General features: G+C 62.1%; 1 protein-coding gene across 1 annotated transcript in view; it reads right to left on the reverse strand.

Annotated features, from left to right (window-relative positions):
• MAD1L1 (mitotic arrest deficient 1 like 1) overlaps window positions 1-25,515 on the reverse strand; it is a 320,239-nt gene that overhangs the window by 196,933 nt on the left and 97,791 nt on the right. The gene's annotated exons all lie outside the window — the stretch shown is intronic.

The raw sequence follows: 25,515 nt of genomic DNA on the forward strand, positions 1-25,515 counted from the left end.
CTGCCATTTCCTTACTCGTGAATAGCTACTTAGAGCTTTTCAGGAGTTTCTGGATTTCAAAGAGACACCCAGGGTGATCCCAGAACACGGCAGGCAGCGGGGGGAGGGGGGGACTCAACCCCACACACAATGGGAAAAATTGTCAGCAGCGCAGCGCTCCGGGGAGACGGCACTTCTGAATGAGCTAAATTACCGGCAAGCACTTCCATCCGGATCACAGCAGCCAGATGTGCCGCGGGTGTGGGGGAGCCCCCGCCACCCGGAGGTGGGGCCCGCTCCCCCAGCGCTGCCCCGCCGGACGCCAGCGGGGCTCCGACAACGGCCGGGGTGCCCCGCAGCGGCTCCCCCTCCCCCCCCACAGGCCAGACCCCCGGCATGCAGACCTTGCCCGTGGGTCCCACCGGAGCCCCAAGCAAGTCGTCCCTTCAGGGGGCAGATGACAGCAGGGGGGCCCAGGTCAGGGCTCCGGGCTCCTGACCACCCACAGGCTAACACCCGACTCCCTGGCCCAGCCCCGAAGCACCTTCAGAGCCCGGCCTGTGCCCCAAAACGCGCTCGGCCCCTCAGTCCTGCCCGGGGCCGCCCTCTGCTCCTGACCTGTTCCTAAACAGCAAACGGCAGCCGGCACCCAGCACTCGTGGACAACCCCTGACTCCCGAGACCACGCAGCCTCGCGATTCTGCACGCAGGGTGGCCGTCCCCGCGGCCTGACGGAGGGGACGATGACCAGGGGAGGGGCCGCGAGGGGAGGCGTCCCCGGACCCTGCAGGGCCAGGAGGCGCCTCTTCCGAAGGAAATGCAGAAACACGGTGTCTTCAGGATGTGCTGAGAGCTGACGCACGTGGCGCTCACGCAGGCGGCACGGTGAGCCGGGGCCACGCCGGGGAGGGCGCCCGTGGGCTCACGTCACACCTGGCCTCCCACCGCGTCCTTTCCGCTTTGACCCCACGACCTGAAGGAAACCTCACTTCCCGGGGACGGCGGTGGACGCTGTCTTCGGAGGCGACGTGCGCCAAGCCCACTTCCCTCCCGCACGAGCGTGCGGTTTCTGCTCTCATCTCGTAGTTCAGTCTGAGCGTGCGCATGAGTCACAGAGGGAGCGGGTAGGAGGCTGGGCCGGCCCAGCGCGGGAACCCCCGTCAGTAGCTCAAGGGTTCAAGGGAACAGTGACCGGCCGCACCTGACTCCTCTTGGTGCTCCGCAAAGACGTGAAATAAGACAAAAGACAGGTAAAAACAGTCATTTGAAACCGGCCCGTTAAGAGGCTATTTTCAGTTCTGATTCAACTTGATGCTGTGCATAGGCCAAGTTAATAATCGAGGACTGAGATCAACTCCAGATCCGCGGGACCCAGGTGGGAGCTCACAAGTGCCTTGAAACAGCGTTCCGACAACCGGCAACGTAACTACAAGACCAGCAGTGTCCCTCGCTCATACACCAAGGCCGAGCCGCCGTCCAGCCAAGCTCAGGGATAAGGAGCCACGGACAAGCCGCCCTGAGCACAGGCTCGGTGGGGACGGCCTTGGGGGAGTCTGAGAAGCCCCGGGTCCCCCCATGTAGGAGCATGATGCCCACACATCCATGAGGGGGTCAAACCAGAAAGTTCCCCAGCAAGAGCTGGTAGCAGCTAAGAGGCAAGCCGGGGCACAGGACGCCCACGTCTTAGTCTGCTGGCTGCCAGCTCCGCGTGCTTAAATCCCCCCTTAAATCACGAGAGGGCTTCAGCCCCCAGTACCTGGTGGGGCCCAATGCCCAGTCCTGGATGTCACAGACACATCGCATCGGCCGAGAGGCAATGGGAAGGCAACGGGGCCCAGGCTGGCAGTCAGAAAGGGAACCCGGCCAGTCAGGTTCCCAGTCAGAAAGGGAACCTGCCTCAGGGGCACCTGGGCGGCTCAGTCGGTTAGGCGTCCGACTTTGGCTCAGGTCATGATCTCACGGTTCATGGATTTGAGCCCTGAGTTGGGCTCTGTGCTGACAGCGTGGAGTCTGCTTCGGATCCTGTGTCCCCCCGCCTCTCTCTGTCCCTCCCCAGCTCGCGCTATCTCAAAAATAAATAAATAAATACACATAGAAAGAAAGAAAGAAAGAAAGAAAGAAAGAAAGAAAGAAAGAAAGAAAGAAAGAAAGAAAAAGCAAGCAAGCAGGCAGGCAAAAACAAAGAGAAACTGCCTGTCCCAATGGTGAAATGCCTTCCAGGGAACCAGGATGTTCCAGAAGGAACAGGGCAGAGGACACATGACCCTGCAGAGTCAGCACTGGGCGAGCAGCTGAGCGTATCCTCAGCCCTTGCCCTTGGCCAAGGGACTCGCTCCATACTCAGGGCTGCTGGCCCTGCAGGCTTCGTCCGCGCTCAGGCGTTTCGGACACGGAAGTACAAGTCGCACTCATCTTCAGGGCATCACAGGGGGCGTGCTCCACAGAGGCTTGTCCAGGGCCATCGGTAGCCCGGAGGCACCCGGCCGTTCTCAAACGCAGGGACCAGCATGAGCCCGACCTCGCGGGGCTGTGCGCCGATGGGGCACAGAAACCATGTGGCTCATGTCAACCGAGAGAATGTGGCACGAAAGGTCGTTGTCGCTGCCTGTCACGCTGGAGCTGAGATGAGAAGAGAGAGCCCTGATGTCACGGAGCAGCCGCCGTGGGAAGCAGCGAGGGAAAAGGCGGGTGCTATCCAACCTACCAGGTCAGACGTGTGCGGGGTGCTGCTGGGGCGCCCCACCCCCGCAAAGGAGAGCGTGGGGCAAAGGGGCGGGAGTCCACGCACACAACTCAATCACCGCAACAGGCACGTGACGGTCAGGGAGTCAACACCCAGGTGTGTCACTGCCTCGCACGCAGGGCAGGGTTCGGGGGCCGAGGGCACAGTTCTGGGAGATGGGAAGTACAGACCCCCCTCCCCATGTAGGCGTCCATTCAGCAGGAAAGAAGCGGAGGGGAGGGGAGGGGAGGGGAGGGGAGGGGAGGGGAGGGGAGGGGAGGGGAGAGGAGAGGAGAGGAGAGGAGAGGACGGGTTGGGGACAAGGAGTCAGGACGGACACACTTCTGCATATAAACTCCCCAGAGACAGAGCAACGGTGAGCCACACACTCAAGGGGCCAGCCCTGGGGCGGGGATCCTGGCCTCGCAGGACAGAGGGCGAGGGATAGCGAGGCCCTCAGGCACCAAGAAGGGCCGGCCTCCCAGAGGAGCGCGCTTTCCTGACGTTTCCACAAATCCTGGCCAAAGTTCCCCAAGTGAGTTGTTCAAGTCAGCGGCCGGCAGACTGCCCCGCCCCGCCCCCACAAGCAGAAAGGCAGAGAGGGACCCCACATGCGCAACGAGCCCGCGGCCCGACGCGAGACACTAGTGCCCGACGGCTGACCCTTCTCGTCGGGCTGTCCTCTCCGGTCCACCTCAGCCTTTCTTGGGAAGCAAAGGAGAATACTCATAAAACATTAAACCACTACCTTCCAAGCTGAAGTTGAACTCTGGGGTCACTGGCATTTCCGCGAGCCTCTGGGGGTTCAAAATGAAGTGCTTAGTGCTTGAAGGAGAAGTCGGCATGCCTATCGATCAATGCCTTCCCGAGCGGGCGTCTGCCGAGGGAGACGAGGTCTCAGCTTCTGAGAACCGTCTCCGTGTTGCGGCCCCTCCCGTCACCCTCACCTGAGGACGCCTACTTTCAAGGAACAGAGGACCCGGCTCACTCTGAAGCGGCAGGAGACGTTTTAATGACCTTCTCGGAGACGACCTCGGATGCCGGCTCCGGCCCCACACGACCCCTGCAGCCGCGCCTCCGCGGCCGGTGCTCTCCCGGCCACGCGCCTCTGGGAAGGACCCGGACAGGGTGGTGCTGTCCATCCAGGAGGGACGACCATTCCCCATGCAGCGTCGCGCCCGTTGTGGGCCCAGGAACACGGGACGGCGCAAACATGCCGACGGCCGTCGCCAGACCCAAGCTCAAAACAAACCTTTAACCAGCGCACTTGGACCGGCGTTCGCAGGCAGGCGCGCGATTACGTGCCCAAGAGCACGCAGTGCAGCGCGAGCTAGCCTGCTGGGGGTGAACTAGGACGGCAGGCACACGCTGGTCTCTAGCAAGTACGCTTTTGTGCAAAGCTAAGAAAACGTTAACAAGATTTTATTCACGATTTTGCAAAATCTCTAAAGCATCCTCTTCCTTCGAGCTCCAAGAAGTGCAGATCAAACCACTAACACATATGCTCTCTAAGCTTCTCCAGTTTACAGATCGTAAATTCGGGCCCTGAGCGGCTCACTGCACGAGGCCCCGTGCACCCCACGGGGCCGCAGCTCGGGCCAAACCGCCATCCAGCAAGTGAGCCCGTTTTCTGTCTGGGGCATTCGGGCACCCATGACGAGCCAGGATGGACGGGCACACACAGGCCTGGCCCCAGAGTTCACAGGGCCTGGCGGGGGCTGCAGACACACCAGGGGGAGGCGGCCAAGGTCTTGGTTCCACCGAGGCTCAGCAGGGAATGTTGAGAGGCCGAACATTCTAGAAGCTGGCTCATCCAGCAGAAGACAGGGACGGGCTGTGGAAAGGAGCACCGCGCACGTTCACGAATGCCCCCGCAGAACCGCCCCGCAGGAGAGCGCCCCAAGCCCTGTGCACCCCTGGTGCAGCCGCGCCTGTGGGGGACCTGGCAGGGGGCTGCGCGGCAGCTCGGGAGGGCGACGATGAACTCACAGAGGTGCACGGGTACCGGCTGCAGAAACTCTCCCAGAGGCAACCGTGGGCCACGGGCCTGGAAGCCAGCACAGAGCACCGCCCACTGCCGGCCCCAGCGCACTCGCCGGGGCGGGACGCTAACGGGGGCTTCCGAGAGAGACGCAGAGACGTGGCCCCGGAGTCCACGGCCCCCGGCTGGAGAGATGCAGTAAGCCCGGTGTGACCCCATTCGGCGTCTGACTGGTCGGGAGCTCCAAGCCTGACCTCCCGTTTCCCCACAGATAAGAAGGAAGCCACTGATCTCTGCCCTGCCTCACGGGCCACAGGGAATCTAATGAGACACTTGTGCGAAGTGCAAAGCAAGTGTGAGCTCCCCTGCCGTGTCCCTGCCTTCACAGGGGCGGGGCACTCGGGCACACCTGCCCCCCCCCCCGCGTCCAGCTGGGGTGGAGAAGCAGGGGTGAGGCCTTACAGGTGCCTGGGAGACCTCCTCCGCAGACCCCTGGCTGAGACGCACACCATGTTACCCCACGTGGGACGAAAGGCAAGAGCAGAGGAGGTGGCAGCCAGGGTCTCCGCAGAAGTGGGAACTCCGGGACCTGTCTCCTGAGCGGACAGGCTACCCGGCATGCCACGGGCCCAGCACGCACGCCTGGTCTTTGCCGGACCTCGAGAATCAGAGACGGAAGGGTGCTGCCACAGTCGGGCCCCTGCGCCCCTGGTGAGTGGGCAGGGGTCGCACAGCTGGGGCGTGGCGAGCCAGCCGGGCTCCTACTCAGACCCGGAGCCCCGTCTGCATGTGGGCGCCCTCCCACCACGCGGCCATGGCCAGCCCTGACCGGCACAGCAAGGGCAGGACTTGGGGACGGAAATGCGACCACAGGCCCCAGCGGTCGTGCCATGTGCAGGGGAGAAGGCAGGGAGCAGACGACAGAGTCTGCCGGTCCTGCTCAGACTCACCGAGGGGGCTGCCTCGGCGAGGCGGCAGTGAGCCTCCGCCCGGCGCGCCTCAATGCCTGGGCCGGGCACGCACGCGGCTGGCTGTGTGTGCCATCAAATTCCTATCCTAAGTGTCTCCAAGCGTCATACACATTTCTGTGAAAAATAAAAAGAAACCAAACACAGAAAGGAAACCAGAGAACGAAGAAAGCAAAGGCCATCACGGACCCGCTCAGAGGAGCCACGGACGAGCAGGCCAGGGGCTGCAGCCCAGCCTCCAGCCGCTTCCCAGGGCGCCGCTCGTACGAGCCTGCCGCTCCTGGCGTCTCATCCAGTCGGAGTCCCCAACCGAGCAAGCTTCCATGTGTCCCACGTGGAGGCCACGCCGGGAACACTCGACTGACCCGGAGACGCGAGAAGGAAAATTGCCCTTGCGGTTTCAGTTCGATCCTCCCAACCACAGTGAACGAGGTGATGGAGCCCATCAGCTGCCGACGTGTAAACGCACAGGAAGGGCTGCCCCCAGTTCACGGGGGTGAGGAGGCCAAGCGAGGCGAGCTCCGCGTCCCTCAGGGCCAGGGTGCCAGGCACACGGCGGGACGAGCTCACCACCCACCCCGGTGCCCCGCGCCCTGGAGCTCCGGCTGGCAGGGCCACAGGCCCGAGGAGAACGATGGGGGACAGATAATTAGAGCAAGCCGACGGTCGGGCAGCACGGGGCTGCATGCCAAGTGCCACAGAGACGCCTGGCTCTGGCCTCGCCGGCCTGGGGAAGGCTTCCACGCGCGCGAGGTCACCCCGGCCCCAGCGTCCCCGAGGACGAGGGCCCGTGCACAGTGCCCGGAGACGCAGGAGTCCCACAGCGAGCAGGCCGGGGGGCCGGGCCTCATCCCTGCTCCTACCCCCGTGCTCCACACCTGCCTCTGGAAAATCAGGTTTTGTCACAACACAGCCACACCTGCTCACCCACGTGGTGTCTGTGGCCCAAACGGGCAGAGGGAGCCGTTCACTGACTGGCCCTCTGCAGACACCGGTGGCCACTCACTGCCCTGGATTATGGTTTGGAAAGCACGAGGCTGTAGGTGAGCAGCGATGAAGGCCGCCCCCGAGGCGCTCCCCACCAGTGCAGCTGCTGGCAGGGCTGGCCCCAAGCTCCGTGCGTGCTGCACTCCTTCCTGCGGAGACGACCCCCGGGGCATCCCCTCAACTCATCACTGGGCACCCGCTCACTCACTTCCACACCTTCCTGTAAGACCCCCAAACTCTCTCCTCCGAAAAGGACCCGAGCGGCTCCAGTCCAAAGCCACGGCCACCGTGCCCCGCCGTGTGACGGCGACCGCTCCAGATGTGTCCAGGGCAGCTCTGACGTCGGGCTACGTGGGCACGAGGTCCCACCTTCCCAGGGGCTCTGTGTGCCCCCGCCTCCCCGGGGACAGACGCTGGGGAAGGCAGGAAGCCTGGCGGGGGAGAGTGCGGCCACCCTGGGAGGGGCTCCCGCCGGCCTCCTCTGGGTCTGTGGGGGCCGGAGGCCAATGAGGCCCCGCCGAGGCGGGACGGGAGGCGGCGGACGAGCCGGCAGACTCTCGCCCACCTCCGTCCCCGGCGTCGGCCTGCAACCCCCGGCAGCTCCGAAGCCGAGGCTCCCGACGAGCCGGCGATCGATAGCCACGCGCCCAGGAGCGGAGCGGCCGCCTTCCGGCTGCCTGGCAGTGCCTGATTAATAAAGCCCATCCTGCCCGTTTGCTTTCCCATCGATTTTGCTGTCCTCGACCCAAAGCACAAGTCAATACCCAGTTAGGTGTGGCACCCTCGGGGGGGGGGGGGGGGGCGCTGTCTCCCCACCGGGCAGGAGCTTCCCCGTCAAGGATGAAGGGCCCGGGGGCCGCACGCGGGCACGCCCGGTGACACCCAGGTGCCCGAGACCGACAAGCTCTCTGAGGGCCGGCGCCCCACTAATAAACATCTCCACATTTCCCGTGCCAAACAACAGAAACGAGAAGAGAAAACGAGCTTTTACAACATCATTACTTTCTCTTCTACGATTTCTTCGCGGAGCCAAGACAGGGAAGCGTCTGCCCGGCTGTCTCCGTGTCAACACGGCAGCTCACTTGTTAATCTACCTCCTTCCCACCCCAGGCTCCAGGGCCCGGGGAGCTGACACTTGAGAAATGCCAGCTCTAAGCAGTTTATTTCCTCCTGAACTTTAACAACTAAGACAGAGATGACCTTTAGAAGGAAGGGCCAGTGCCTGTCGGACCCGTGGGAGCACGGCCCCGCCCCACCGCGGGAGGGGTGCTGGGCGGGGCGGAAGGGCCCCCAGGGCAGGCCGGCGTAGGGTCCCCAGGCGCGCCCGGACGACCACCCCGCATCGTGGCTCCGGAGCGTGCCAGCGCGGGACTGGGGGCCACGGAAGCCCGTCCTCGTTGGGGTCTTCAGACAGGAACCCACTCGCCGACACACAGGCCTTTCCAAACTTCCGGGTGATCACCGTGGGTCACCTTGCAGCCGGCCCGCCCCAGGCGGGTCTGAAGGAACGGTGCCGGTGAGGGCGGCGGGGTAACGGGGCAGTGTGCTGGGCACTCAGCAGTAATCCCGACACCGGACGAGACGACTTGAGAGCAAAAGTCTGGAAGTGTCTGAGCAGAGCGTAGAAAAATAAAGGCCCGCTGCGATTACAAACACTTTTTCTTTTCTCAAATTCCAGCAGAACAGGAGCCAGGCCGACCGTGAGGACGGACAGTCACCGCAGTTCTCGGGGCGGGGGCCGGGGGGGGGGTTCGCCCACAACACCCAGATGGCAGGGGCGACACCCGGGGAGCCCGTCGTCAGGGCACAGTAGAGAGGCCAGTCTCCAGGGCCACAGCGAGGGGCGCCCAGGGGTGGGGATGCTGCTTCTCACTCCTGCCGTGCAGCAGGCAGTTCACCTCACGCCCCCACACCAGGCCACCGAGAGTGCCATCGGGGCAGGAAGGAAGGAGCCGGCAAACAGGGACCGAGTGCGTGACCTCGAGGAGGGGACCTGCCTGACGTGGCCCCGAGGTCCCGGCACGTGGTCTTGTCTCCCCCCTGCACAGAGCCCACACCAGAAGCCCCAAACGCCCTGGCCAATGACCGGCCACACGCAGGGGGTCCCCACCCACCCCACTTCCACAGAAGGGGAGCGTCTTCCCAGCGAGCCTCACTCGCTTTCTCAGGCATTCACGTTACAAAACCATCTGTTGAATAACTGACTCGCTTCTCATTGGGATAAAATTCACCGTTTTAACCACGTTAAACTGAACAATTCAGTGGTTTTCAGTATATTCACGACAGGGCCCAAACAGAACGCAAATTCGAAAAGACTCTTCACCCCAAACAGAAGTCCCAGTCCCCACAGCACCCACTAATCTCCTACGTGTGTGAGGATTCACCGGGTGTGGACGGTCCGCGTTCGGGGACCCCGACACGGCGGGGCCGTCTCTGCCTCTCCTGTCTCCACGTGAGCACCACGTGTCCGAGGTCCGTCCCGTCTGTCCGTACCAGGTGCGTCCGTGCCTCACCCCCGCGCGATGCCGCACCGACGGCTGACTGTGCTGTCTGTCTTCGGCCCACTCCCCGGCTTCCGTGAGCGGTAATGCTTAGCGTCTCCAATCCCCTGGGCACACAGCTAGGGCGGCCACGCTGGACGGACAGGACGCCACTTTCACCCCTCCGAGGACTCGGGCGACCGAGTCCCGCCACACCGCAGCGCCTCGCTATGGCATCTGTGCGGGCTCGGTTTCCCCACGGCCTCCACCAACGCTTGTTAGCGTTCGTTATTATTATTACTTTCTTACGTTAATACCACAAGGACCCTGTGTGCAACGGCACATGACCAGTTTACTGTTACGAATGCTATACCGTCGTCTTCCTCGCCATCCCGGCGGGGGGAAGCGGGGCCTCACTGCTGTTTCAGTGCTCTTCGCGGGACTGCTAGACGTTTGTACAGATGTCTACGTAAGTCCTTCGCCATTTGTTTTTGCGGCAAAATATACACGACATAAAATCTTAACCATTTCTAAGTGAACAGCTCAGGGGCACCGAGCACATTCACGCTCCTGTGCAGCCGTTCTCACCATCTGTTTCCAGAAGGTTCTGTCTCTCCACACTGAGACTCTGTCCCCATTACTCACGGACCCCTGGCCCCACTGTGCCCAAGGGTTGGATGACGTGACCCCCGGGACCTCATACTAATGGAATCACACGGTGTCTGCTCCTTCTGGTCTGCTCATCCCACAGAGCGTCCACCCCGTAGCCTGTACCAGAATTCCCTTCCTTTTCAAGGCTGAATGATATTCCCAAGTCCAGATGCAGCCCTTTATTTTAGTCCATCTAGCTGCTGAAGGACGCGTGGGCCGCTTCCTGCCTCTACCTGCCCTGAACGCTGCTGCTCTGTTCCAGGCACACCGTCTTCCACGCCGCCCGCACCACATTATACCATCGGTTCCGGCCCCCGTACCTCCTTCGCCAACCCCTGCTGTTCTCTGGGTAACCGACCGCCGCTGTCCTCGCCTCCGTTCCCCTAGAGATTAGCGATGCACCTTCCCACGTCCCCTTGTGTCGTCTCTGCGGGAACGTCTATTCAGGCCCCTGTCCGTTTTCAAGCTCAGTTGCTCGTCTTTTGGGTGTCGAGCTGTGAGAATTCCTGAGGCCTCCCGGGCGCCAGATCCTCACCAAATACGTGATTTGCAAATACCTGCTCCCATTCTGTGCGCTGACTTTTCACGTCCTCAACAGCATCCTTGGGCGCATTTACATCGTCAGTTTCAACAAAGCACTGTGTGCTTCTGGCATCTTCTTTAAGAAGCCCCTCCGGCGTTCAAGGTCACAGAGACTTAGGACAGTAATGCTTCTTCCAAGGGTTTATGGTTTCGTGACCCGCCAGAACTGCCATCTGTGGGCGCGTGAAGTCTGAGCCCCGGGAGACGAGTTACGGAGGGACTCTTCCCCTTGTATGTTTGGGAACGCTTTGAGAAAGATCGCTGTGAGTTCCCTCTTGACACGTGAGGCAGAGTTCACCCGTGAGGCCACGTGGTTCCAGGACTTCCTCTGCTGGAAGTACCCCGGCTGCCGACTACGTCTACTTGTAGCTTCCACTCCTTTTCCGTCACTTGTGGCACTCTGTGATCCTCTAGGACCTCGTCCGTTTCATCGAGTTCGAATAATGTGCTGGCGGACGACAGACACCTCACCGCGTTCTCTCGCGGTCCCTTCCGGCTCCGTGAAGCCTGTAAGGATGTCCCCAACCCTCTCTCTCCTGGTTTTCCTGAGACTTCACGCACGTGTGCTCCGTTGGTCCAGCTCAAAGTTTGTCCATTTTATTTTTCTTCTCAAATAAATAACGTTCTGTTGTTTTCTTCGGTTCTCTATTTATTTCATCCGTAATTTTATCACGTCCTTCCTTCTGCGGGCTATGGGTTTTCTCCCTCGGAGCACTCACTGTTCGTGCTGCCTCCTGGCCGCGCTCTGCACCACGTGTGTGCCCAGTTAACCACATGGCTGCTCTCATTTCCCGTGTCTCTTCTTCCACTCACGGGTATCAATGTGTGGTTTGCTGTCCACCCGTTTGTGACTTTTCTAAATTCCCCCGTCAATGACTTCTGATATCCATTCCACTGCGGTAGGAGAACATACTCTGTGAGACCCTGACCCTCTTAAATGAGACGCACTTGGGGCGCCTGGGTGGCGCAGTCGGTTGAGCGTCCGACTTCAGCCGGGTCACGATCTCGCGGTCCGTGAGTTCGAGCCCCGCGTCGGGCCCTGGGCTGATGGCTCGGAGCCTGGAGCCTGTTTCCGATTCTGTGTCTCCCTCTCTCTCTGCCCCTCCCCCGTTCATGCTCTGTCTCTCTCTGTCCCAAAAATAAATAAACGTTGAAATGAGACGCACTTGGTGACGTAACTTGTGATCCGCCCCAGAGACACCGGTGAGGAGCGTCAGAGACGCCTCCGTGCCTCAATTTCCCGACCTACCAACAGGGCAGCAATCCCCACCTCGAGCCTCTTACACAAATCTGAGGAGAGGAAGCGTTCGAGGGGAGTCTCAGGGGCAGCGGTGGGCACTCAGATAAGCCCACAAGGCACCAGTAAGGAGTCTGTCCTCACACGCATGTGGCTCGTCACTGAGAGATACTCTCCAGACTGATGCCAGGGTGACACCGTGATCTGCCAGAGAACTCGGACAGAACCTCACTGGCGGGGGCGCAAAAGACGCAGGAGCCCGGGCAGGAGCCCGCGCTCGTGTGCTCATGTGCCCACGGACAGAGGGCAGGGCTCCCGCGCTTCTGGGACCACAGTGCGGGTGCCATCGTCGCTCGCCCCGTGTCCCACAGAACCTGACCGGGGGGGGGGGGGGGGGGGGGGGGGGAGGGGCCGTGGGGAAGTCTCCCTCCCGAGGAGCTCCCCTCCTGCATACACACCACCGGTGCCTTTCAGATGAGAGGGGCTCAGCAATCCCAAGGGCACGGGCGCCCAGCGAGCGGAGGAAGCAGGCCGGCAACAAAGAGAAGTGCTTTCCTTTACACAATTCCTTCACAGGAAATGGATCTCAAAGTGGCCATCTGCCTACTAGATTAGCATCCCAAAGCCACACAAGCACACAAGGAGGAGCGGCTGAGCCGAACTTCTTGAGGCAGAAAGGTCCCATTCACATGATAATAGCGGGAAGTGCTCAAGAAGCAGTTTGGGGAAGAAGGCCCACCGCAGCGCACGGCAGGGGCCAGGCCACAGGGCAAGGACTGTGGGTGCCGGACCGCACCCGCCCCTCTCGGGCCCTCCTCCGGTGCCCGCCCAGGCCAGTCCCTGAGGACAGAAGGTGGGGGCACCCTCGCCCGGTGACCACCTGCCTGGGGGGGGACGGGGAAGTGACCTGCCGCAGCCTCGCGTCCAGGGCCTCTCCCTTCCCCGTGGGCCCTGCAGCTCTCCCCTCAGAGCCGCGTCCCAGGAAGGACTCTGACCAGCCCGGCCCTAGCCCAGCCCCGGCCCGGCGGAGCGAGACCCGGCGCCCACGTCCCCACGGCACCTCGGCAGGCCATGCGGCGGGTCCCCCCCTCCACCCCCGCCAGCCGGGGAGCTGCGGGGAGGGCAAGGTCGTGCGAGGCCCCCAACGCCTCGGAGGCGGCCTGCGAGACGTTCTGAAGGAATGAAGGGCAGACGTGGAGGCCAGGGCGCTCTGGGGCTGGGAGATGGAGGTCGGGGGGGGGGGGGCACGCGCCCGCCCCGCGTCCGCCCGCACAGGCCCAGGAAGCGCCAGGGCCAACCCAGCTGCAGAGGAGCTGCCGAGCCCAGAGCCCTCAGCACCGCGGTGTGGAACAGCCCGGAAAGGAGGAACAGCACCTGGAACACCACGCTGGAGGCAAAGGGTGGCGTCGGCTCTCTGGGGCCCGGGTGAGCGCTCCTCCGCCTCGTGCGCGTGCCCGGGTGAGCCAGCGCCTCCGTCGTGTCCCATCCGCAGGTGCACCACCCCGGATCCATCGGGAGCGGCCCCGGTAGAAGGGAGTGGCCCCGGAGGACGCCCTCCACTCGGCTTCCCGGTCCTGCCACGCCGGCAGGTGCCACAACAGCACCTGCCCCTGTTGCCCTCGGCGGCAGACGGACGGCCTGGCAGGGTGAGCAGACCAGAGGCAAGGAAAAGAAATAAAGGAGCCTGCACCTCTCAAGCCTGCCCACCACCACGGGGAGACACGGGGCCGCCGCGGTCCCCGGGCAGAGGCTGGCAGCTCTCGGGCCAGGGCCACCCCGCTCGCTCGCACGGGGACCAGGGGGTGCCGGGCACCAAGTGGCCGAGAGACACAGAGGGAGGGGAGGAGGGCTCCACCGTAGTTCGGCAGAGCCTTCAAGGACGGGCTGGGCGGGCAGAGGTGGGGAAGGCGGGGGGAGGAGTGCAGCACGGGCCTGAGAACGCCGTGCCTGTCAGGACGGAGCCAGATAGCTAAGCCGTGTCCTTGGTACAAACACACAACTGTCAGGAAGGGGTATTCTGTTCGGAAGCGAGCGTGTATTTTCAAGCCACTACGGTGAAGAGGAAGGTGACCACGACGGTGAGGACGGCGGCGACTGTCGATGCCAGTGCCGCACTGGCTGATGCGTACCCAAGGGCTCCCGCGGGCTCCCGGCGGTCCCGGCAGGGAGGCGCCAGCAGCTGCCCCATCGGAAAATAAAGACAACGGGCCTGGGAAGGCTAAGACTCGGACTCCGAATGGAGCAGAACCAAGACGGGCGATCAGGCGTGTCTGCGCCGACGACCCCCCCCGCCCCCCCCCCCCCGTCTCCCAGGCAGGGAGTGGGGTTTCCCGGGTCACGGGTTGGCTAGGACTGTCACAGTGTTGTACCAGATGGGAAAGGTTAGATGACGTAATGAAAGAAAAGACCCCAATTAAAGCAACAAAAAAAGATGAAAGGAACAGTACAAAATCCATTTGAAGATAATCTTGTTTTTATATTTTATTTTACTTATTTTAAGAGAGAGGGCACGAGCAGGCAAGGAGCAGAGAGAGGGAGAGACAGAGAGAATCCCAAGCAGGCTCCGCACTGACAGTGCGGAGCCTGATGTACAGCTGGAACTCACGAACCCTGAGATCATGACCTGAGTGGAAATCAATGGCCAGATACTCAACCGACTGAGCCACCCAGGCGCCCCCCCCGTTCAGAGATAACTTTAGGAGCGCCTGGGTGGCTCAGCCAGTTAAGCATTTGCCTTCGGCTCAGGTCATGATCTCAAGGCTCAGAGCCCCGCGTCGGGCTCTGTGTGACGGCTCAGAGCCTGGAGCCTGCTTCAGATTCTGTGTCTCCCTCTGTGTGCTGCTCCCTCTCCCCTCCTTGTGCTCTGTCTCTGTCTCTCTCTCTCTCTCTCAAAAATAAACATTTTAAAAAATTAAAAAAAAAAAAAACAAAGATAACCTTAAACATTAAGCAATTCTAAAGAAAACAAACCAACAGGCACGGTCTAGGACACAACATCGAAGAGTCACCATCATTAAGAGACCGACTTCCCTGAATCAGCCCATATTTAAGGCAATACCAATTAAAACTCCATTTATGTGAAACGAGACAAACCAAACTTGAAGTTCACGGGAAGAAATGAATAAGGGACCGCCCACCCGGCATGCAGACGCCACACGCGGCCACAGAAACTACAGCCAGGCCGCGCCATCCTCGTCAAAACAAGGACACGGGACTGAAAAGTCCGAACGGAGAGACCAGGATGGAGGAGAGGCTGGTTGTCCGCCGTTGTTCGGACAACTGGGAAGGGCTCTGGAGCGCGGTGCTCTGACCACAGGGCGGCCTCGAGGGTCAGAGGTTGCAGACGTAGGACAGAACCATGGAAGGAGACTGGAGGAAAACAGAATGTCCTTTCCACATTCGTTCAAACACAAAAACAAAACAGAAGCACTGAAAGAAAAGGCTGATGTACTCAACTAGGTAACAATTAAAAATTAACGTCTGCAGAAAATTTTCATAAGCAAATAGAGGGAAAATGTCAAACTGGGAAACCGTATTTCCAGACAAAGGGCTGATTTCCTCAAGCTATTAAAAGCTCCTCTAAAAATTAATTTTTAAAAAGACAGAAACACGGATAAAGGTTGTGAGCAAATAGGGAGAAAAGTACGTAAGTCACATCTACGCGGAGGGTGCTTCACGCAGGAAGGCCGATCGGCCAGCAAGCGCGTGAGACGGTGCCCGTTGTCAGGAAGGTGCACGCGAGCACCGGGGGGCAAGGGGGGGGCAGCTGGCGAGAAGGGGGCACGCGAGGGGCAAGCCGGCAGCTTCTCAAGCACGGTTCACGCCCGATCACTCCCCCATCCTGTTCCGAGGGCGCGCTCGCCCACACCTGCACGGAAACGCCGCCCGCGGACCAAGGGAAGAGGGACGAGCACGCCGTGGCGGAGTCCCACCAGAACTGCACCGGGCGGTAAGGGGGGGACCCCTGCGGTGGGGCGGGCACTGACGAGGCGGGTGGGCGGGGAACCCCACCTTCGCGTCACGCGTGTGCTCGGAGGAACAGGCCAGGCTGCGGGACGGGCGCGGCATCTTACCGCGTGTCAATGACACCTCGAGAAAGTGCCACTGAAAATCCACGGCGACAAGCACGTTTGCCTAATGTCAGCAGCACGTCTGACTGCTCTGGCCAGGCCACGAGACGCGGACGCACTCCTAACACAGGACCGCCCCCCCACCCCCACCGGAGCCCTGTGGGGGTCACACTCCCACCCGGGAGGGCGGGCCCTGCCTCGTGGGGCTGCATCCGGCCGGGACCCCTGACGGGGAGGAAGGGAGGCCGCCGACACGCACCAAACCCAAAGGCAAGAGGAAGGGAGGTCAGGAAAGGGAAAGGGTCAGAAGCGGGTACCGACACCGCGGCGCCTGGGTCACAGCCTCAGAACGAACACAGTCCCGGTCACGGTGCGAGTAGAGACAAGGGCCGCCAGACGAACCGCCCGGTCGGTGACCGAGGGCAGGACGAAGACAGGCCAGGAGATGGCCAGAGACAAACGCACACGGCGGCCGGCACCATCAACCCCTCCCCGCGGGGGGCCCCCCACAACCCTCAGCTGCCCTCAGGACAAAAGCGAAGCGGGCCAGGAACGGAGAGCCCGGAGTCAAGGCAGGGAGTGGCCGGGACGCTGAGGTCACGGGCGAGCTAGAGCACGGGGCCGGAGACGAAACCGGACCACCGGAGTCTGAGACGAGTGGGGCCACGACGGTGGCCATGCACCCGGAAACCGGACTTCCAGGTTCACCCCGGCCCTCCCTCTCCATGTCTACGCGTGGGGCTGGGGCGGCGCAAGGCGCCTTCAGGAGCTGGCACAGTGCGTGCCGGGGCCGTGTGTCTCAGCCCACAGCACCGGGCACAGGCGACCAGCCAGGCACGGGCGCCCGAGCGCCAGCCGCCAAAAGCCACCCACTCGAGTCCCTCCTGCGCGGACCACAGGGCGCCGTCCCACAGCCTGGAACAGGTCCAAGTGCAGGGCCAGACGATTCCGCCCGTCGAGGAGAAGGGTCTGTGGAAACGGTGTAACCGCGAGGCACAAACGAGCCGATCCGGAACAGGAAGCCGGCCGCCGGGGCAGGGACGCTGCGGACGCCCAGCAAGGGTGGGGAGCACGGCCACGCTGACGGCGTCGTCCCTGTTCCCGTGTGCACGTGAGCCTCTGACGGTACGGACACCGGCCGAGGTTCCGCGGCGCGTGGGGAACAGAGAAGGACTGCGGCTCCCGCCAGCCTCCCGCCGCGGCCACAACAAACCGCGATTCCCGTGCGCCAAAACAGCGCGAATGGATTATGGGACGGGAAAACGTGCGTGCTTCGTCAACAGCAATCCGCTTCTGAGACCTTCTCCCAAGGAAATGATCAGCAATGTAAACAAAGATTTGGGGACGTGTGTATCAGGCAGGGTGTCATTCAGAAAAACGGAAAAAGAGAAAAAAGGATCTACCAGTAAGTTTGGCTGAGAAAGAGTGTTCACAAAGAAAGTCATTTACAGCCAAGAGTCAGGTTTTAAAAGACTACGTAACATGGAAAGTACTCACGTGAGGTTAAACGAAAGAAAAGGACCCAAACCAAACGGCACGCGAAAGGACGTCTTCCTAAACACAACATCAGGGAAACACCCACCGTACACGCACGCCAGAAGAATCTAAGCCAGCGGCACGGCCACACTGGTTTTACTGACGGGAGGATTGTGGGAAACCTTCATTCTCAGCTGTTCTCATTTTGTCGTGCTTTGTTTTTGTCAAATGTTGTAAATGACAATGTATTCCTTCTGTGATCAGAATCAAAAAAAGTTATTCAAGCAAAGTGCTGACATCGCTCTGGCCCGCCTCCTTCCTTCCAGGTGTGCAAACCTAACTCCCAGCATGTGGCGAAGGCAGATCGGCAACCAGCGGAAGAATCGGCCCAGGGCCAGCCCCTCCACCCCCTGCACGTCCACGACCAAGGGCACGGGCACCAGAAGACGGGGACGCTGGGCGCTGGCCAAAGGAAACCGGAATGTGGTGGCCAAGGAAAGCTCGGGAATGCTGAGCAGGTCTGCGGGTCCGGGGGGCTAGGAGTGGGCCCCCCAAGAAGAGCGCAGTCAGCTGGGAAGGGACGGAAATGTCAGGCCGTCCCAGGGACGAGAAAACGAGCGGAGAGGCGAGCGGCACACCCACCCTGCAGCCGGGCAGGTCCCACTAGGTGCCGTCTGGCACCTGCCCGACTGACGTCCCGGGAACCGGGACCCTGCTCGGTCCCCTGCAGCCCGCAGACCACGGAGTCGACGCCCCTCGGCCCTCCTCATCCAGCGGAAACGTCCGGCACCAGGGGCGAGGACCACTCTTCCCACCTTCACCGTGGGGCTGACGCCGCCCACGGCTGGCACCCCCCACGTCTGCCGCACCCCTGCAGCAGCATGGATGAGTACCGCTGGGCGGGGCACGGGGCCTCGCTGCCTGGTGCCCCCCCACCCACCCGGTGCAGTTGTACCATGTGCCCACCGACCTCGGGCTTGGCTACTGCGTCCTGCTTCGTATTCTGCTGAGGAAACGGGGGCAGCCACGTCTTCCCTCCCCTGCACCCACTCTCTGCATCACTTCCTGCCGGCCACATCCCCACCAGGACAGACCCCGATGCCACCGCCTGTCGGCAGGGACACGCTCAGTTCCAGCACGGCCCCTTCCCAGGCCGTCCCTCCCTACACGCATCCGCAAACAAGCCGGTGTCGTCTACACGTGCACCCCGCGGGCACCGCGCCGACTGGCCCCCTCCCGATGCAGAGACCACGCAGGCCGCCTGGCTCCGCTCTGCCCACGCTCTCACAGGCTTCCCCCGCGGCCCCACAGAACCCGCTACTGTCCCGGCCACCACGAACTCCACACTGCGAACTTCCAAATGGTCGTCTTACCTGGTCGACCTGTGGCAGCCACTCACTGGTCACCCCTGCTCTGTGACACGCCCTTGTCCACGGTTTCCAGAATCCCCCACAGTCCAGCCTCTTTCACGTGTCTGTCCTCCTCCCGGCCTCTTCCTCCTCTGTCTATGCTCGTCAGAAGGAAACGGGTGGATGGAAAAACTGAGCAACTCAGGGAGCAGCCCCATACGCGTACAGCCAACGTGTATAGATGATGACAACAGTCCAGCAGGGAACAATGACCAAGTCAACCGACTGCCCGCCTGGAAACCAGGCCACATGCCTCAGGGGGACAGCAGACCCAAATGTGAAAGGCAGTATTATACAGCTTTTTCAAATACACACAGAACATTTTTCTAAGCAGCCAAAGGTTTCTTTACGGAAGACACAAGAAGACGTCACGGCACAGGAAAAACCTGATGAACGGCGCTTGATGAGGACATGTGTGTCCCACGTGTAAACACACACAGGGGATCTGAGCTCCTGTGGGTCCGTAAGTATACAGTGAACGACACGAAAGAGAAGCGGGCACAAGGACACAGTGGTGCCTGCCGCCGGGACGGTGGGGAGACAGGAAGCAAGTGGGGCCCCCAAACAACAGCACAGGGACCACAGACTGATGCCACGGCTCGGTCACCCCCCAGCCCCGAGCACGGCACCCTCACCAGCACACCCAAGCTGAGAACCCCCAAACGCCCGCCAAAGGCAGAGCGGTTTAAAACCCAGGGACCATCGCAGAGCGGTGACAACAGGCATGTCGGACACGTACATGTTCCGTGCGTGACTCTCACGCTGCACATCAGTGCAGGACCACACACGTGCCTATCCACGCAACCCCGCCTGGATAATGCTGAAAACAGGCAAGACCCGTCTCCAGTGCCGGAAGCCAGGCTGGCGATTTCCAGAAACAGGACAGAGGACTGGAAAGGGCAGGAGGTGGCTTTGGGGACCAGAGACCTCCTGCCTTTTTTTTTTTTAATGTTTGTTTATTTTTGATGGAGGGGGAGTGGAGGGGAGGAAGGGAGACGCAGAATCGGAAGCAGGCTCCAGGCTCTGATCTGTCAGCACAGAGCCCGACGCGGGGCTTGAACCCACAAACAAGGAGATCGTGACCTGAGCTGAAGTCGGACGCCCAGCCGACTGAGCCGCCAGGCACAGTGACGTTCTGCTGGGAGCTCGTTACACTGCTCACCGATAATGAGTGCGTTTCTTAAACATGCTACGGTTTTTTTTCAAGTTAGGAAAACAAAGTTAATGCCTCAAAGTGGAAAATCATTTAAAAAAATTATTTTTTTTTTTCTTAAAGAGAACTGTTTTGTACCTCTGCTATGTGCACCCCTCCTTCAACTGCAGGGTGCGCGGGTCCACGCGCCGCCGGAGACAGACGGGGATCAGCTGCAGCCCGAGGCCGCCTTCGCTTGCAGAAGCAAAGACAACATGATGATGACTGACGGGGGAGATGTGGACAGCACTGGTCGTCGCCACAAAAACCAGACGGAACGGACGAAGGGCAGGGAGGCCTCACAGGGCGAGGACGCGGGTTCCAGGGCACCACCGTCAAGCCTGCCTGAACGGTACGCGAGGATGCGCACACGCACCCAGGCCAGGCCGGAGTGGCCAGGACGTTACGAAGCGCCCCGGGAGGGGAGCGAGGAGGAGGACCTGTGCGAAAGCCGTGGCGCCCGTGGTCAGGCTGTACACACGGCACAGGCCGGGCCAGCGCCCAGTAATGCGGGGCGGGGTCTTCTCTCAGGAGGGCTGTGGTTTCCTGAGGAGAGGGGAGAGGGTGTCAGTGGCAAGGGCCTGGTGGGGGTGGCAAACCTCAGGGCCACCTACATCTAACTACCCCAAGAGGGTGCGCACCCGACTGTGACCTCACCTTGGAGGACGCAGGAACGAGGAGGCAGCTGCCACTCACGACAAGTGTGCGGCCCCAGGACGGCCTCCAAGACGCTGGGGTCCTCGATGGCCAAAACGAGGACTTCCAGAAAGTAAAGGAAGCGTCTTCCTGTGCGGCAGGCAGGGGGCAAACCCAGTCCCTCTCGAGCGTGTGAGCTGTGGCCGTCCACCCCCCCAGCGTCCCCATCTGTGGACAAATGCGTGAGATCTGATCCCCAGGCACCTGCAACCCCCTGGCTAAATGTGAACTCGGGCCCCGGTTTTCCCTCCCCTGAGCCGTGTCTTCGACTGCGTGCTCTGCACAACATTTTGTGTTTTGCAATCTTCTGCCGCCCCGTTGCCTCTCCTGGGGATCCCAAGGGCACTAGTCACCACTGCCGCTTCTTGCTTTGCTACATGCAGGAGGCAGGGGGGAGTGGCAGGGGCACAGCGCCGTCACAGACTACAGAAGGGCTAAGGCCAGGGTCAGGCGATGCGGCCTCCGCTGCAGAGGGCCGCGGCCACCGGGAGAACCTTCCGGGGTCTGTTTAAGGCAGACCAGTTGACTCGAGCCCCTCCAAGGAACACAATGGCAGAGGCCAGGGCACAGGCTGGCCCAGGCTGCGCCCGCCCAGCCTCTCTGTGCCCAGGACTGGGCCGTGCGCACAGAGTCGTGGTAACGCACGTGGGTCAGAACACGGGCTCCAGCCCCTTCCCAACTCCTACCCATCCCCAACCCTGACTGGCTGCATGCCTCTGGGCACGGGGCTTTCCATCCGAGCCTCTGTCTCCTCAGCCCCCTTATGGGGGTCCCTCTGTTGACTGCTGGAAGCAAGACCAGCTGTGCGGACCAGGCCCGACCAGCCACGGCAGTGATCACTGGTACGGGAACTCCTACTCCCCAACCCCTTTGTGGACCAGCCACACGGCCCCAGGGGCTGTGCCAGGCGGGGCGGCAACACGAGGCCGCACCGGGCACGCAGTGCCTCTAGGGACAAAGTCAGATGGGACTGAGTCCAAGCGTGGTCTCTGACGAGGACCCAGGGGAGCCCCTGGCACAACAGTCCCCGGGCCGCACAGCTCTGCCTCCTCGGGGTCACCCTTGGTCTGAAAGTCCGCTCCAGCAGCGTCAACTCAGAAGACCCCGGCACGGCCTCGCGGGTTTGGGATGACGAGCGCGGCCGGCCTTCACAAGAAGCCCCACGGCGTGGCCTCGTCAGTCAGGCTCTACCCACTGAAGGTGCTCGGTGAACACCGGTCTACCCTAACCTAACCCTGACACGCGAGCCCGTCCAGGGAGAACACTCGGGGCCAGGGCCGCAGGGAGGGAGGCTGAGACCAAGGCGTGGCGCTTAGCCCGGGCCCGACCGAAGCCGGCTGCGTACAGCGGCCGTGATCCCGGCACAGGAGGGGGCCGGTCACACGGCAGCAGGCCAGCGTGTGTGCGTGGTCCTGCCCGGCTCGTGCAAAGAGGGGACGGGGACACGGAAGAACGCACTACGTGCAGCGGTGCAGACTCATGCGTGTCCCACAGAGCTCCAGGCCCTGGGAATGAGGACACGCGGGCCAAGAGAGCCGCACCACCTTCCCGAGCGGCTACACGGACGGCAGGCCCGGAGGCCGCAATGGAGATGGTGCACTGGGGGGACCACGCGGTTGGGGCCGGGCAGGACTACGGAAACAAGGCACCCGGAGCTCAGCAAGTTCAAGTCGGGGTCAGGGTGACTTTCCCACCCTGGCCTGAGGTGCCTCCCGCCCACAGCACAGCTGGGAACACGGGCCACGTCCCCACGGAGCTCGCCAGCAAGGGCGGCCTCCCCACGGAGGCTGGGGCTGCCTCGGCCTCATCAGTATTCAGCAGCACTCGGCTCCCCTCTTTGCCTCCTTTTGTGCTGCAGAGATAAGTAGCATTTCTCATCTCTGCTATCTCCCAGCTGCAAATATTCAAGACTTCCTTTCTTTTTACTTAAAAAGTAAAATCTCATTTTAGATTTGCAAGCCAGACAGCTACCCGTCCTCACTGCACTAATAACGCACCACCCAGAGGCCAGGCAGGAGCGCAGAGTGGAGAGCGCATCCGGGGGAAAGTATCAAAGCCCCCGGGAACCCGAGCCAGAAGGAGACCTTCACAACCCACCAGACACGTTCAAGGCCCCCTGCCTTGCCTCGAGATGGGAACCGGCTCGGCCAGCACGTCCTGTCCTGTCGGCAGTCCTGAGGCCACAGGTCCCACGGGGCACAGACCCCACGGGCCACCCCCTGTGGAGCCGTCTGACAACGAGGGCCTGGTGACAGGTGGTCCCGGTGACCTCGGAGTTCACACGATTACTTCCGCTGTCTGGGGGCTCCCTGCAGGGCGGGACCACATGCTTCCTTCCAGCCATACACAGCCTAGGACCCTTTGGGGGACATGGGTCACTGACGACCTAGCAAGAGTCTGGGACGAAGAGAAAGCAAACGCCAGGCACCGGCTGAGGTTCTGGAGACGGACGTGAGGCCTCACCAAGGCTGCGGCACGTGGCCCAGGGTGCCTCGACCAGGACCGGCTGGGAAAGCGGGAGCAAGCCAACAAACCCCCCCTGAGCAAGGCCAGGGTCCTCGCTGACTCCCCCAGCCCCGTGCGAGAGAGCAGCAGGGCCTTGGTCTCCGGCTTCTTTGGCGGGGATGAGACACTGAAGACAAGGGCTCAGCCAAACACTCCCGAGAAGGAAGCGCCCGCTTCCGGACGGCGACAACAGCCGCCGGGCCTGGCCGGCACCCGGGGTCCTGCGCCAGGACCCGGCCCGAGCGGCAGGCAGGAGGCAGGCCTGAGCCCTCCCTGCATCCTGGCAACCGCTGCTGCCATGCTAGAGTCTTCAGTAGCCGGGGCGGCCCGGAGGGGCTAGAGGACGGATCGGGGGGCGGCTCCCCGCCCGCAGTGAGCCCCCGGAGTTTACGAGGGGCCCACGCGGGAGGGGCTCCCGCCGTCAGAGCAGGAGCCCGCAAGCGTCTCTCCCACAAGCTCACCTTCGGTCTGCAGACACGCCTGACAGGTTGACATGCTGTTAAAATTTTACCATTTACGTAACAGCTCAGTTATTAACAGAGCCTCATTTGCACGTGTCAGAGGAAGAGAAAAATCACCTAATTAACCATTTTCCCCATCAGCAAAAGGAAGGGAGTTGTGCTGCCAATTTGTTTCCAACTCCTCTCTCCCACCCTCGGAATCCGCTCCCTTTAATCAGAGAAGATTTACAGTCCTCTGCCGTCAGGGACTGAGAAGGCTCCCCTTCCAATTACGGGTGTCTTAAGTAGCCAACTTGAACGGTGTCCTTCGAAGCACGGAAGCCCGCCACCAAGGGGAGACCCGCATCCACCGTGTCCAGCAGACGCAGACGGCTCTGCCCCTGAAGGACCGTCCACGCTGGGGGCCGCTCGAAGGCCAGACAGCGCCCGGCCGCGTGCAGGGAGACAAGGAAGAACACAGACGGCCTTCCCCATCAGCCCGCCCAGGGGAGCAACTGTTCCGATGCTGGTCTGCCGGGCCACGCGGCCCCAAGCCAGCACGGCGCCTGACGGCTCGATGGCAGCAGGAAAGGGGGGCACCTCCCCAGCATGGGGCAGGCAGCAGAGGGAGCCCGGAAGGCCCCGTTCACCCGAAGTCTTGCACCTCCGACGTGGTCCTCTCAGGGCCTCGGACTCCTCTTCTGGAACACAGGACACAAGACAGAATCGCCAAGGGGAGTGAGGACAACACCGCGGGGTCACACTCCAGGCCCCACGCGCACAGCCACGGGGAACCCAGCGTTGCAGGCTTGGCTCTTGGCCACACCTGGTTCTCCCCTGCCCTCCCCTCCCCTGGTTCTCCCCCAGCGCCCTCGGCCAGAGGCCCCTCCACACGTGGATTAAGTCTTACTCAACGTCAAGGTCACCCGCTTCCTCGGCGGGGGGGGGGGGGGGGGGGGGGGGGAGGGGGGAACAACCCCCACCCGGCCTAGGCGGGCCCCCTGCCCGCCTGCACGGTGTTCCAGGCTAGTCCCCCTCAGCACTGGTACAGCGAGTGGCTCCCCGCCGATCACCAACTCCGGAAGGGCACAGACACGCCGCTCGAGCATATGGTGCTCGGAAGCGCTCAGTGACCACGCTCCTGAATGACGATAAATGGAGGACGATGCGAGGGACAGGGAAGAAGAAACAAAGCTCACCGGACACCTCCCTCCCGCATCCATCGGACACAGGTGGGGTTCCCGGTGATCAGACAACAGACGCCGCAAGGAGCCCCCAGGGAGAGCCCACCACCCAGTGCACGCGGAGGCTCAGAATGAGCACAGCGGCTCCGGTACGTTCTCAGGAGCCGCAAACCACCTAAGCCCCCAGCGGACTGTGGGTCAGGAAAAGACAGGGAGGTGCAGGGAGGCCACAGCCCTCAACGCCGCACAGCAGACCAAACCACACGACGAGGAGTCCCCCAGCGTCCCGGGACAGGCTGACAGTCACACAACGGTGTCCCGGACTCTGGGGACGTGGTGGGGAGGGCACGGGACAGGGGAGCCACCGCGCATTGAGTCCTCATCACAAGCTGCAAGACAGCCCCCCAGGCATGGAAGGAAAGGCCCCCAAGAACAAGCAGAGAAGGACACATGTAGCCAGTGTCTGAAAGCCGCCGGGCAGGAGGAGACGACGTGGGTCCTTCGGCTGCGCGAGCAGAAGCATCTCCAGTCAGATGGGTAAAGACCGGAGCCCTCCAGCCTGACCGCTCAACAGGCAGTATGTCACTGAAGTCACTGACGCGGGCCAGGCCGGAGGAAGAGCAGGTGACAGCAGGCCCCTCCCGGCCCTCTCCAAGGGGAGCCGTCACCGACTGGAGGACACACCAGGACGCGCGCGGTGCGGCCCGCGGAGACCGCCGCTTTACACCTGAGGCCACGCGTCACACACACCGCTGCCTGCGGGAGGCGGCCCTCCCCGGGGAGGGGCCGGGGCTCGCACTAGGAAGGATGAGATGTCGGCGGCAAGGAGGGCCACGCGACACGCTTTCGTGGAGCCGGTTCCCCTTAAGCCAGCTCTTTGGTTTAAATGAATTTACTCCTCATTAAATTCTTCACCTGAAAACACAGCCGTTTGATACTCACATGTTTCATTCTGA

This window comes from Lynx rufus, unplaced genomic scaffold (assembly GCF_022079265.1).
Source record: "Lynx rufus isolate CCGP_SWC_20201006 ecotype Redwood Valley unplaced genomic scaffold, mLynRuf1.p SCAF_27, whole genome shotgun sequence".
NCBI lineage: Eukaryota > Metazoa > Chordata > Mammalia > Carnivora > Felidae > Lynx > Lynx rufus.